The 12,518-nt window shown below is 44.1% G+C and overlaps 1 pseudogene; it reads left to right on the forward strand.

Moving 5' to 3' along the window:
• Positions 1-788: 788 nt before the first annotated feature.
• Positions 789-1,088, forward strand: LOC132649742 (large ribosomal subunit protein eL37-like; annotated as a pseudogene).
• Positions 1,089-12,518: the final 11,430 nt, after the last annotated feature.

Below are 12,518 nucleotides of genomic sequence, written 5' to 3' on the forward strand. Positions count from 1 at the left end.
AGGAAGTCAGACTTGTATGAAAAAAAAAACCTTTCAGTCTCTGAAGAAAGAAATAGAGACCTTGAAAGAAAAATTCTCAACTTCATATGGAATAACAAGAAACCCAGCTAAAACAATCCTCTATAATTGAAGATCTTCTGGAGCTATCTCTATCCCTCATCTCAAGCTGTACTATAGAGCAACAGTAATAAAACTACATGGTACTGGCTTAGAAACAGAATGGTAGGTCAATGGAATCAAATAGAAGACCCAGATATAAACTCACACACCTGACATTTGACAAAGATGCCAAAATTGTACAATGGAAAAAAAAAAACAGCATTTTCAACAAATGGTGCTGGTCTAACTGGATGTCCACATGTACAAAAATGCAAATAGATCCATACTGATTACCCTGCACAAAACTAAAATCTAAGAGGATCAAAGACCTCAATATAAAACCAGACACACTAAACCTGTTAGGAGAAAAAGTAAGGAAGAACCTTGAACTCATCAGCACAGGAGACAACTTTCTGAACAGAACGCCAACCAGCACAGGCTTTAAGATCAACAATCAACAATAAATGGAACCTCATGAAACTGAAAAGCTTCTGTAAGGCAAAGGACACTGTCATCAGAACAAAATGACAGCCTACAGATTGGGAAAGGATCTTTATCAACCCTCTATCTGACAGAGGGCTAATATCCAGTATATATAAAGAAATTAAGAAGTTAAACAGCAACAAATCAAGTAACCCAATTAAAAAATGGGGAACAGCTCTTCTGGTCTCTTTGGCCTCAGCGGCAGAAGCAAGATGACGAAGGGAACGTCATCCTTTAGAAAGTGTTGCAATAAGACACACACATTGTGCCGCCGCTGTGGCTCTAAGGCTTACCACCTTCAGAAGTCGACTTGTGGCAAATGTGGCTACCCTGCCAAGTGCAAGAAGAAGTATAACTGGAGTGCCACAGCTAAGAGGTGAAATACTGCCGGGACTGGTCTAATAAGGCACCTAAAAATTGTCTATTGCAGATTCAGGTGTGGATTCTGTGAAGGAATGACACCTAAACCCAAGAGGGCAGCTGTTGCAGCATCCGGTTCATCTTGAGAATTTCAATCAGTCATAAAATAAATGCTCTGGTTTAAAGACAAAAAAAAATGGTGTACAGAGCTAAACAGAGAATTCTCAATAGAGGAATATCAAATGACAGAGAAACACGTAAAGAAATAATCAACATCCTTAGTCATCAGGAAAATGTAAATCCAAACGACCCTGAGATTTCACCTTACTCCCATCAGAAACTCAAGAGACAAACTTACTCCCATCAAAAACTCAAGAGACAACACATGCTGGAGAGGATGTGGAAAAAGAGGAACACTATGTCATTGCTGGTGGGAATGTAAACTTGTACAACCACTTTGGAAATCTGGTGCTTTCTCAGACAATTAAAAATAGTGCTAACTCAAGATCCAGCTATATCACTCCTAGGCATATATCCAAAAGATGCTCAAGTATACAACAAGGACATTTGCTCAACCATGTTAATAGCAGCTTTATTTGTAATAGCCAGAACCTGGAAACAATCCAGATGTCCCTCAGTTGAGGAATGGATACATAAATTGTGGTACATTTACACAATGGAATACTACTCAGCAATTAAAAACAAGGAAATCATGAAATTTGCAGGCAAATGGTGGGATCTAGAAAAGATCATCCTGAGTGAGGTATCCCAGAAGCAGAAAGACACACATGGTATATACTCACTTATAAGTGGATACTAGACCTATAAGACAGGATAAACATAATAAAATCTGCACACCCAAAGAAGCTGAACAAGAAGGAGGACCTGGGGTAATATGTTCAATTCTCATTTAGAAAGACAAATGGGATGGACTTTGGAAGTAGGAGAAAACAACTCCTACCATAGAGACTACCATAGAGGGCCTCTGAAAGACTCTACCTAGCAGTGTATCAAAGCAGATGTTGAGACTCATAACCAAACTTTGCACAGAGTGCAGGGAATCATATCCAGGAAGGGGGAGTTAGTAAGACCTAAAGAGAACAGAAGCTCCAACAAGGACCAAATATATCTGGGCACAGGGGTCTTTTCTGAGACTGATACTCCAACCAAGGACCATTCATGGATATAGCCTATAATCCCTGCTTGGGCATAGCCCATGGCAGCTCTGTATCCAAGTGGGTTCCCTAGTTAAAGGAACAGGGACTGTCTCTGACATGAACTCAGTGGCTGGCTCTTTGACCCCTCCCCACCACCGAGAGAGGAGCAGCCTTGCCAGGACACAGAAGAGGACATTGCATCCAGTCCTGATGAGACCTGATAAGCTATGGTCAGATGGAAGGGGAGGAGGAACTCTCCTATCAGTGGCATGGAAGGAGATAAGGGAGGTAGAGTGGGATTGGGAGGGAATGAGGGAGAGAGCTACAGCTGGGATACAAATTGAATAAAATGTAATTAATGTAAAAAAATAAAAGTTAATTAAAACAAAACAAAACAAAGTAGCATAACCAAACTTTGCACAGAGTGCAGGGAATCATATCCAGGAAGGGGGAGTTAGTAAGACCTAAAGAGAACAGAAGCTCCAACAAGGACCAAATATATCTGGGCACAGGGGTCTTTTCTGAGACATAAAGTACTTTAGTGTGACTCTAACCAAGCAAGTGAAAGACCTGTTGGATTTCATCAAATGCTTTTTCAGTATATAAGGAGATGATCATTTGTTTAATTTTTTTAATTTTGTTTATATGGTGGATTACATTGATGGATTTCCGTATATTGAACCACCTGGCATACCTGGGATGAAAGCCTCTTGGTCATTGTGGATGATATCTTTGATGTGTTCTTAGATTTGGTTTATGAATATTTTATTGAGTATTTTTGTGTCAATGTTCATAGGGATATTGGTCTCAAATTCTCTCTTTTTGTTGTGTCTTTTTAGGTTTAGGTATTTAGGTGACTGTGGCTTCATATACTGAGTTTGGTAATGTTACTTCTGTTTCTATTTTGTGGAATAATTTGAAGAGTATTGGTGTTAGCTCTTCTTTGAAGGTCTGGTAGAATTCTGCACTGAAACCATGTGGTCCTGAGCTTTTTTTTTTTTTTTATGGGACACTTTTGATGATGGCTTCTACTTCGTTAGGAAATATAGCACTATTTAATTTATTTACTTGATCTTGGTTCAGCTTTTATAAATGGAATCAATCAAGAAATTTGTCCCATTTCATTTAGGTTTTCAAATTTTGTGGTGACTTAATGATTGTTTGGATTTTCTCAGTATCTATCATTATATCCCCCTTTTCATTTCTGATTTTGTTAGTTTGGATGCCTTTTAGTTAGTTTGGCTAAGGGTTTGTCTATCTTGTTGCTTTTCTCAAAGAAAAAGCTCTTGGTTTCTTTGATTCTTTGAATTGTTCTCTTTGTTTCTTCCAGCCCTTTACTCTCAGGTAAGGTCTATCTATGTGACTGAGGTGTGTTCCTTGTATGGAGCAGAATGTTGGGTCTTGTTTACACATACATTCTGTTAGTCTGTGTCTTTTAATTGGAGAGTTGAGTCCGTTGATGTTCAGAGAGATTAATGACCAGTGGCTATTAGAACCTTTAATTTTGCTGTTGGTTGTTTGTTTGCTTGGCTACTTTTAGTTTTGCTGTAGTGAGGTTATTTATTTCCTGTGTTTTACTAGGTGAAGTTAGCCTTCTTGAGTTGTATTTTTCCTTTTAGTATCTACTGTAAGGCTGGATTTGTGGGTGCTTACTGTTTAAATTTTTTGTCTTTGAATATCTTGTTTTCTTCATCTATGATAATTGGGAGTTTTGCTGGGTATAGTAGCCTGGGCTGACATCTCTGTTCTTTTAGAGTCTGTGTGATATCTGTCTAAGCCCTTCTGTCTTCCATAGTCTCTGTTGAGAAGTCAGGTGTGATTCTGATGTGTTTGCCATTTTATGTTATTTGGCAGCTTTTTCCCTTGCAGCTTTTAGTATTTTTTCTTTGTTTTATATATTTACTGTCTTGATGAGTATGTGGCTGGGGGATTTTTTTAGGTGTTTTGTAGGCCTCTTGTATGCTTTTAGCCCTCTCCTTTAAATTAGGGAAATTTTCTTCTATGATTTTGTTGAAAATATTTTCTGGGCCTTGGAGAAGGGAATCTTTTTTCTCTATATCTATTATTCCTTTTTTTTTCCTGAGAGGCTATGCTTTCTATTTTTTCTTTTTTTTATTTGATTTTTATTAATTACAGTTTATTTGCTTTGTATCCCAGCTGTAGTCCCCTCTCCCACCCCCTCCCAATCCCATCCTTCTTCCCTCTTCTTCTCCTATGCCCCTCCCACAGTCCAATGATAGGATAAGTTTCACCTTTTCATGTTGTCCTTGATTTCTTGGATGGTTTGTGTCAGGAATTTTTTAGATTTAACATTTTCTTTGACAAATTCATCAATTTCTTCCATTGTATCTTCAACACCTGAGATTCTTTTTTCCATTTCTTATGGGCTCTTGGATATGCTTACCTCTGTAGTTCCTGTTTTCTTCCCTAAGTTCTCCCTCTCCATGATTTCCTCAGTTTGTGTTTTGCTTAATTTTTCCATTTCCATCTTCAGATCTTGAACCATTTTGTTGATCTCCTTCACCTGCTTGTTTGTATTTGCTTCTTTTCCTTCCATTCCTTCATCTGTTTATTTGAACTTTCCTCTGTATCTTACATTTCTTTCAGTGATTTAGTCATTTCCTCTCTAAAGGTCACAAACTGTTTGGCTGTAACTTCCTGTATTTCTTTACAGATGGCCATGATCTGTTTGACTTTGTCTTCCTGTATTTTCTTAAGTATTTTATTTGTTTCCTCTATTATCATCTTTATAAACATAGTTTTAATGTCATTTTCTTGAATCTCACTTATGTATGGGTATCCAGAGCTGCTTGCCTTTAGATAACTGGGTTCTGGAGATGCCATATAGCTTTGGCATTCTTGATTGTTCTTTTACGCTGATTGTGCTTTTATGGCTGTCTCAGGTATTGGCTGATAGTTTCTGGTGCCTGCTGGAGTACTGGGGGTGGGGGTGAAGTGGTGGAGGAAATCCCCATGGCAGAAAAATGGTTGTTGCTCAGCTTTTTAGGAATGGTCACTGAATTACCAGTGCTTCTCAGGAAATTGCCACAGCTCTTCTCAGGTGTATGTTCCTGTGGGCTAACTGGGCTCTTTGGGAGGTCCAGGGGCTCTCCTCTCACTGGAACATGTCCTGTAGACAGCTGCCCTGTTCTTGGCTTTCTTGCTCTGAATTTAGTGAGCTGCTGCTGCTCATACACTGTTTCTGCTGGGTACAGCCCTCTTGAAGAACCAAGGAGCCCTGAGGTTTGGTCAGTTTCACTAGGGAGACAAATTGAGCTTTGGAGCAGCATCTGGGACTGATCCAGTGAGTTCCGGGCATAGGCAGGTCTGAGGTTGGAGCTCTGTGCCCCAGTACCCAATAGGTAATCAATGGCTGGTGAGCACAGCACACAAGCCTGTGGCTGGAGGGTAGAGCTCTTGAATCTTCGGGAACCCAAGAACTTTTCCAGGGATTAGCTGGGTGCCCTTGAGAAATGGGACCATCCCAAATTAGAAAGAAAAACAACTGGACCTTGAATAAGGGCCAGCTAAGAAGAAAGAAGAACAAGTCAGGCGATTTAGGGGAGGACTGTCCTTGAAGCTGTAAGCGGCCCACTACAGAACCGAGAGATGGGAAAAGAGGGGAGGACTGTCCTTGGAGCTGTGAGCTCCCCGCTACAGCTGCCAGCCGCATAACTGCTATCTTTTCTGCTGACTAATCAATGTAAAGGCCTGATTTTTTTAGGAATAAAAACTCTGTGCTTTGTATGCTCGGGGTCGTCTCCTGCTTTGAAGGGACGACCCCCATCGCGATCAGAATAAACTGCCTCTTGCTTTTGCATCAAAACGCGGTCTGTGAGTCTCTTTGGGGGAGGGAGCGGTACAGACCCTGCACCGGGAGTGCAGGTTTTGCATGTGGTGCGTCTCCCGGGAAACTGACGAGGCCCTTCCCAGACCCTCACCAGACCGGGTAATGAGGTCAGGTTGAAACAGGTCAGTCATTTTGTTTGTTTGATATTCAGGTTTCTGCAGATTCTGTTTTGTTCTGGTTTTGTTCTGGTTAGGCGCCTGTCTGAACCGTCTTGGTTGCTTGATTAGGCTATTTCGATTGACGTACGCGTCAGATAATAGAAAAGCCAGGAAGCTGGAGGACGTTCCAGGTTCCGTTTGTTGGGAGGATGGATCAGAGACGGTCCTCCTCCCGTCTGAGTCTGATTTTCGTAGAGGCCAGCCGTTCCATTAGGGCACTGTGGTATCACCCGCAAGGGCGTCCTTGTCTGATTGCTTGTTTGGTTCTTTTTATCTCTGTTCTTGTTGCCTCTCTGACTTTTCTGACGGAAGATTTCATTATGGGACAGACGGTGACTACACCCTTATCCCTCACCCTTGACCATTTCTCAGAAGTGAAATATAGGGCACATAACCTCTCAGTGGAAGTTAGAAAAGCGAAGTGGCAAGCCTTTTGCTCCTTGGAATGGCCTGCTTTTCAGGTTCGATGGCCACATGATTCTTGCTGTTAAGGCTAAGGCCCTCCAAACGCAGGGGGGCCATCCTGATCAGGTACCTTATGTCCTAACCTGGGAGGATATTGTTCGCCATACACCCCCCTGGGTGTGCCCCTTTGTTCTCCCCACAGAGACTCCATCGACAACTGTTTGTGCCGTTAAGGAAGAGGAGAAAAAGAAAGTGCTCACTTCTCCAGAAGCAGACCTCCTCCTTCTTGACCTTCCGCCCCCTTATCCGCCAGCCATAGCCCCTACCCCTGCCAGTTCCCTGGCCGGTTCTCCCGTCAGACCTCCGACCATTTCCCCTGTCAGTCTCTCGGAGGCTGTCAGTACTCCCTCTGGGCCTAGGGCAGGGCTAGCATGCAACTTTCCTAGTCCCCTCACAGGTCCCTCATCAGGAGCTGTCGGTCCCTCAGCGCTGCCGACGACACCGTCCGCACTGCAGACACCGCCAGAGGTCCCGCTGCACTCACCAGCTGACCCTGCTCAGAATGAACGGGGCCCAGCAGCTGGAACACGAAGCCACAGAGCAACCCAGCTGGACTCGGTGGCTCTCCCGTTGCGAGCCTATGGATTTCCAGAGGGGAATGGGCAATACCCCCTTCAGTACTGGCCTTTTTCCACAGCTGATCTCTACAATTGGAAGGCTCACAATCCCCCTTTTTCTGAGAACCCCCAAGCCTTGACTGACTTGTTTGAATCTGTCCTTTTCTCTCACCAGCCCACTTGGGATGATTGCTAACAGCTTTTACAGACACTCCTGACTACCGAGGAGAGGGGACGAGTTCTTCTAGAAGCAAGGAAGAATGTCCCGGGGGTGGATGGGAGGACTACAGTTCTCCCCGACGAGATTAATAATGGGTTTCCTCTCTCTCGTCCTGATTGGGATTACAATACACCAGAGGGTAGGCAGCACTTGAAGGTTTACCGCCAGACTCTAATGGCGGGTCTCCGTGGGGCTGCTCGAAGACCCACCAATTTGACTAAGGTAAGAGAAGTGGTCCAGGGGCCGGAGGAATCTCCTGCAGCCTACTTAGAACGGCTGATGGATGCATTCCGCCGGTTTATTCCCTATGACCCTGCTTCAGATGAGCACAGGGCAACAGTAGCTGTATCTTTCATAGATCAGTCAGCTAGGGATATTCGTAGGAAACTTCAGAAATTAGAAGGTCTGCAGGATAAGTCGTTGAAGGATTTAGTACAAGTAGCAAAAAAAGTCTTCTATAGTCGAAAAACAAAAGAAAAAAAAAGAAAACAAAAAAAAACAGGAGATAAGAGAGAGAGAGAGACAAGAGGCAGGATAAAAAATTGACTAAGATTCTGGCCACCGTAGTTCAGGAAAGTCGTACTGAAAGGGAGAGAGTTCCTGGCAACTGTAAGGGCCCTTTGTCTAAGGACCAGTGTGCCTACTGCAAGGAGACGGGACACTGGAGGAGGGATTGCCCCAAAAGGAAGAAAAAGCAGCTGAATTCTCGAGCCACAGGGACCAGGGTCCTGACCTTAAACAATGACAGCAATTAGGGAGGACGGGGTTCGGTTCCCCTCCCCAAACCCAGGGTAACCCTCAAGGTGGAGGGGAAGCCAGTCCATTTTCTAGTGGATACTGGCGCTCAGCATTCAGTTCTGTTGCAAGACTCAGGGGCTGAGAAAAAAAAATCATGGGTTCAAGGGGCCACTGGATGTAAGCAATATACATGGACTACCCAAAGAACAGTGGACCTTGGAGTGGGCCGGGTATCCCACTCATTCTTAGTCATGCCTGACTGCCCATAACCATTGCTGCGATGGGATATCCTGACCAAAATAGGAGCCCACATCTATTTTAACCCAGAAGGCCCACAGGTTACAGATAAAAGATAAATACCGGCTATTTAAAAATTTAAAAGAGGGGGAAAAAGACATTGACTGGTGGGTAAAAAAATACCCTGAGGCCTGGGCTGAAACAGCTGGCTTAGGGAAAGCAAGAAAGCAACCGCCAGTCCAGATAGAGCTAAAACCTCAGGCAGCCCCATTTGCAGTGCGGCAGTATCCAATGTCTAAGAAAGCCCATGATGGGATTCGCCCTCATATACAGCGACTCCTTGACCTAGGGGTTTTGAAAAGGTGTCAATCTGCTAGGAATACTCCATTACTGCCGGTCCGGAAGCCTGGGAGCAACAATTATCGGCCTGTGCAAGACCTGAGGGAAGTTAACAAGCAGGTTATAGACTTACATCCAACAGTCCCCAACCCGTATAACCTGCTGAGCTCCCTTCCCCCTGACAGAGCCTGGTATACTGTTCTAGACCTTAAAGATGCATTCTTTTGTCTTCAACTTAGCCCTGCCAGCCAAGACATTTTCGCTTTTGAATGGAAAGATCCCGACTCCGGGGTCTCGGGCCAACTAACATGGACTCGACTTCCCCAAGGATTTAAGAATTCTCCTACCATATTTGATGAAGCCCTGCACCGAGACCTGGCACACTTCCAGGCCACAAATACTCAGGTAACTCTTCTCCAGTACGTGGATGACATCTTACTAGCTGCAGATTGTCAAAAAACCTGTCTCAAAGCCACTGGCCAACTGTTACAAGAATTGGGCGAACTCGGCTATAGAGCATCAGCAAAGAAGGCCCAGATATGCCAGAAACAGGTCAGTTACCTGGGGTATATACTAAAAAAAAAAAAAAAAAAAAAAAAAGATGGTTATCGGAGGCTAAAAAAGAGACTGTGTTTCATATTCCCCCTCCACAAACTACAAAACAACTGAGGGAATTTCTTGGTACAGCGGGGTTTTGCCGATTATGGATTCCTGGGTTCGCTGAAATGGCAGCCCCTCTGTATGCCCTTACAAAGGGCAATGACTCTTTTTCCTGGGGAAAAGATAAACAGGCTGCATTTGATAATATTAAACAGGCTTTAATGTCAGCTCCAGCCTTGGGACTTCCTGATGTCACTAAACCTTTTCATCTCTATGTGGCCGAGAACCAGGAAATGGCTAAAGGGGTGTTAACTCAAAAGATTGGACCCTGAAAGAGACCGGTAGCTTATCTATCTAAAAAGCTTGATCCAGTAGCATCAGGATGGCCGACCTGCCTTCGGATAATAGCAGCAGTCGCCGCATTGGTAAAGGATGCTGACAAGCTGACCTTGGGACAAGATCTTACTGTTTATGCCCCTCATGCCCTTGAGAGTGTTGTCAGACAGCCACCTGATCGCTGGCTCACGAATGCTCGATTCCAAGGCAGCAAAGGGAAATAACATGGCTGATCAGGAGGCTAAAGCAGCTGCTAGAGGAAGTCCTGCTCCAATGATATTAACTACTAAATTGCCAGAGAAGGAACAGCTAAAATACTCAGAGGATGACCTGGAGCAAAGACAGAGAAAACAAGGGACATTCGATGCTAATGTGGGAGCATGGATTGACTCCAAAGGTAAGGTCATTTTGCCACAGAAAGATGCTAAGAGATTAATAGCACAAATGCATCAATGGACTCATTTAGGGGCAAGGAAATTGACTAAAATTGTTCTCCAATCTCCTTACCGAATACTAAACTTCACTGCTCTAACCGAAAAAGTGACTCAGACATGTATCCCTTGCCAAAAGGTAAATGTAGAAAAAAATTTCCAAAGCTCGAAAAAAACGGGTAAGGGAAACTAGACCTGAAATGCATTGGGAAGTGGACTTTACTGAGATCAAGCCGACAAGGTATGGAAATAAATATCTTCTAGTCTTTGTAGATAGCTTCTCAAGATGGGTGGAAGCTTTTCCCACCAAGAAAGAGACTGCTCTGGTTGTAGCCAAGAAGATTTTAAAAGACATTTTTCCCCGGTTTGGAGTTCCAAAGGTAATCGGGTCAGACAATGGGCCGGCCTTCGTTGCTCAGGTAAGTCAGGAGGTGGCCAGATTTTTGGGGACTAATTGGAAATTACATTGTGCATATAGACCCCAAAGTTCAGGACAGGTAAAAAAATAAATAAAACTCTAAAAGAGACCCTTACTAAATTGACCATGGAGACTGGTGGTGACTGGGTGGTACTCCTCCCTCTGGCTCTTTTTAGGGTCAGGAATACTCCTTCCTTGTTAAATCTCACACCTTTTAAACTATTGTATAGAGTTCCTGCTTCCTTGACTCTCCTGGGAGACCCTCTTGACATAACTAGTGGTAACTCTGACTTATTGTCCAGGTTAAAGGTACTGCAGCTTATTCAAAAAGAAATCTAAAACAAGGTTGGCAGTGCATATGCACCAGGATCCTTAGAGGTGCCACATCAGTTCCAAGTTGGAGACTTGGTTTATGTACGGCGACACCATAGTCAAAATTTAAAACCCCGGTGAAAAGGTCCTTACTGCATCCTGCTCACCACCCCAACGACTGTGAAGGTAAAAGGCATTGCTGCTTGGATCCACGCATCACACATCAAACCCGCTCCAGAGGACTCCACTTCTGACTGAAAAATCCAGCCCAGTGACAATCCCTTAAAACTTAAACTTGTTAAGAATGTTAGCCATGGGTGATATCCACAAACTGCTGGTGCTTTTGGCTCTGTTAAGCACTTACAATACTTGCTTGGGCTCCAGTCCTCACCAGCCCAAACTTTTGACTTGGGAAGTAACTAATCAGAGACATATTATAATTTGGTCTGTTTCAAAGATAGCCCCACCCTTCACATGGTGGCCGGACTTGTACCCTGACCTTTGTAAAATGGCTCTAGTAGCACCTGCTAACTGGGATTTGCAAAGCCACCTAGACCCCAACGTGGTTCCTGGGGACCATAGACGTGGGTCTTTTAGTGAGAAAAGGGGCTTAGATCCCTGGGGGGGCTGCGGGACCACCAACCACCGCAGTATGCTGTGAGTCCTAACCTTTTATGTATGTCCAGGACCCCACCAGCAACCTAAAATGGTAAACAAATGTGGGGGGAAATGACTTCTACTGCAAAAATTGGGGGTGTGAAACCACTGGCGATACTTACTGAAAGCCTACCTCCAGTTGGGATTACATTGTTGTTAAAGCTAATTACAGTCATGCCCAGCCCCCAGACTGGGGACCAAACAATAGGTAGACTAATCAGCCAATATGTACCACCTGGTGCCACCCCCTGCTAATCCGGTTCACAGACGCTAAAAAACAGATTTCAACTAACTGGGTGACTGGGGTTCACTTGGGGCCTACAAATATATAAAAAAAGATATGATGATGGGTTACTTTTCACCATCAAATTAAAAATAACAGCCCCATCTGCTAAAGTAGGGCCAAATAAAGCTGGCCCTCACCTGGTTCCCCCAGTAAAAGTGGACCCCCAGACTATAGCCCCACGTCCAGCAACCCCCTCACTGACTCCTAACTCAAAAATGGGTAAAGATTCTTCTTCCCCTAAGCCTCCTGGACCATACATTACTTCCCTAGCACAGGGGGCCTTTCAGGCCCTAAATAATACCAACCCCAAGGTTACTGAGTCTTGTTGGTTATGCTTTGAAATTGCTCCCCCATATTATGAAGAAATTGCCTTTACAGATGAGATAAGTACCTCCCAAGAGGCAACAGCCTGCCGTTGGACGCAAAGGGAGGCTAGACTTTCCCTGTCTGCCGTTTCAGGGCAAGGACTCTGTGTAGGTAAAGTTCCCCCCAGTCATCAGTTTTTATGCAACCAAACCTATGATGTTGCAGGTCTGTCTGGGTACCTCATACCACCAATCGATGGATGGTGGGCCTGTGCAACAGGGATCACTACTTGTGTCAGTACTCAGGTGCTTGTCAATTCATCTGACTGGTCCAGGTGTCCTGGTCCAGGTAATCCCCTGAGTCACCTATCACCCGTATAAAGAGCCCTTCCAATACTGAGACTCTGTGGGGGAACCGCTGATACTAACAAAAAGAGACCTAAAAATTTCCTTAGCCATAATGCTTGGGGTCGGGCTAGGAGCAGTAGGGACAGCAGCTGGAGGGTCAGC

The sequence above is a fragment of the Meriones unguiculatus genome, chromosome 21, assembly GCF_030254825.1.
Source record: "Meriones unguiculatus strain TT.TT164.6M chromosome 21, Bangor_MerUng_6.1, whole genome shotgun sequence".
Taxonomy (NCBI): Eukaryota; Metazoa; Chordata; class Mammalia; order Rodentia; family Muridae; genus Meriones; species Meriones unguiculatus.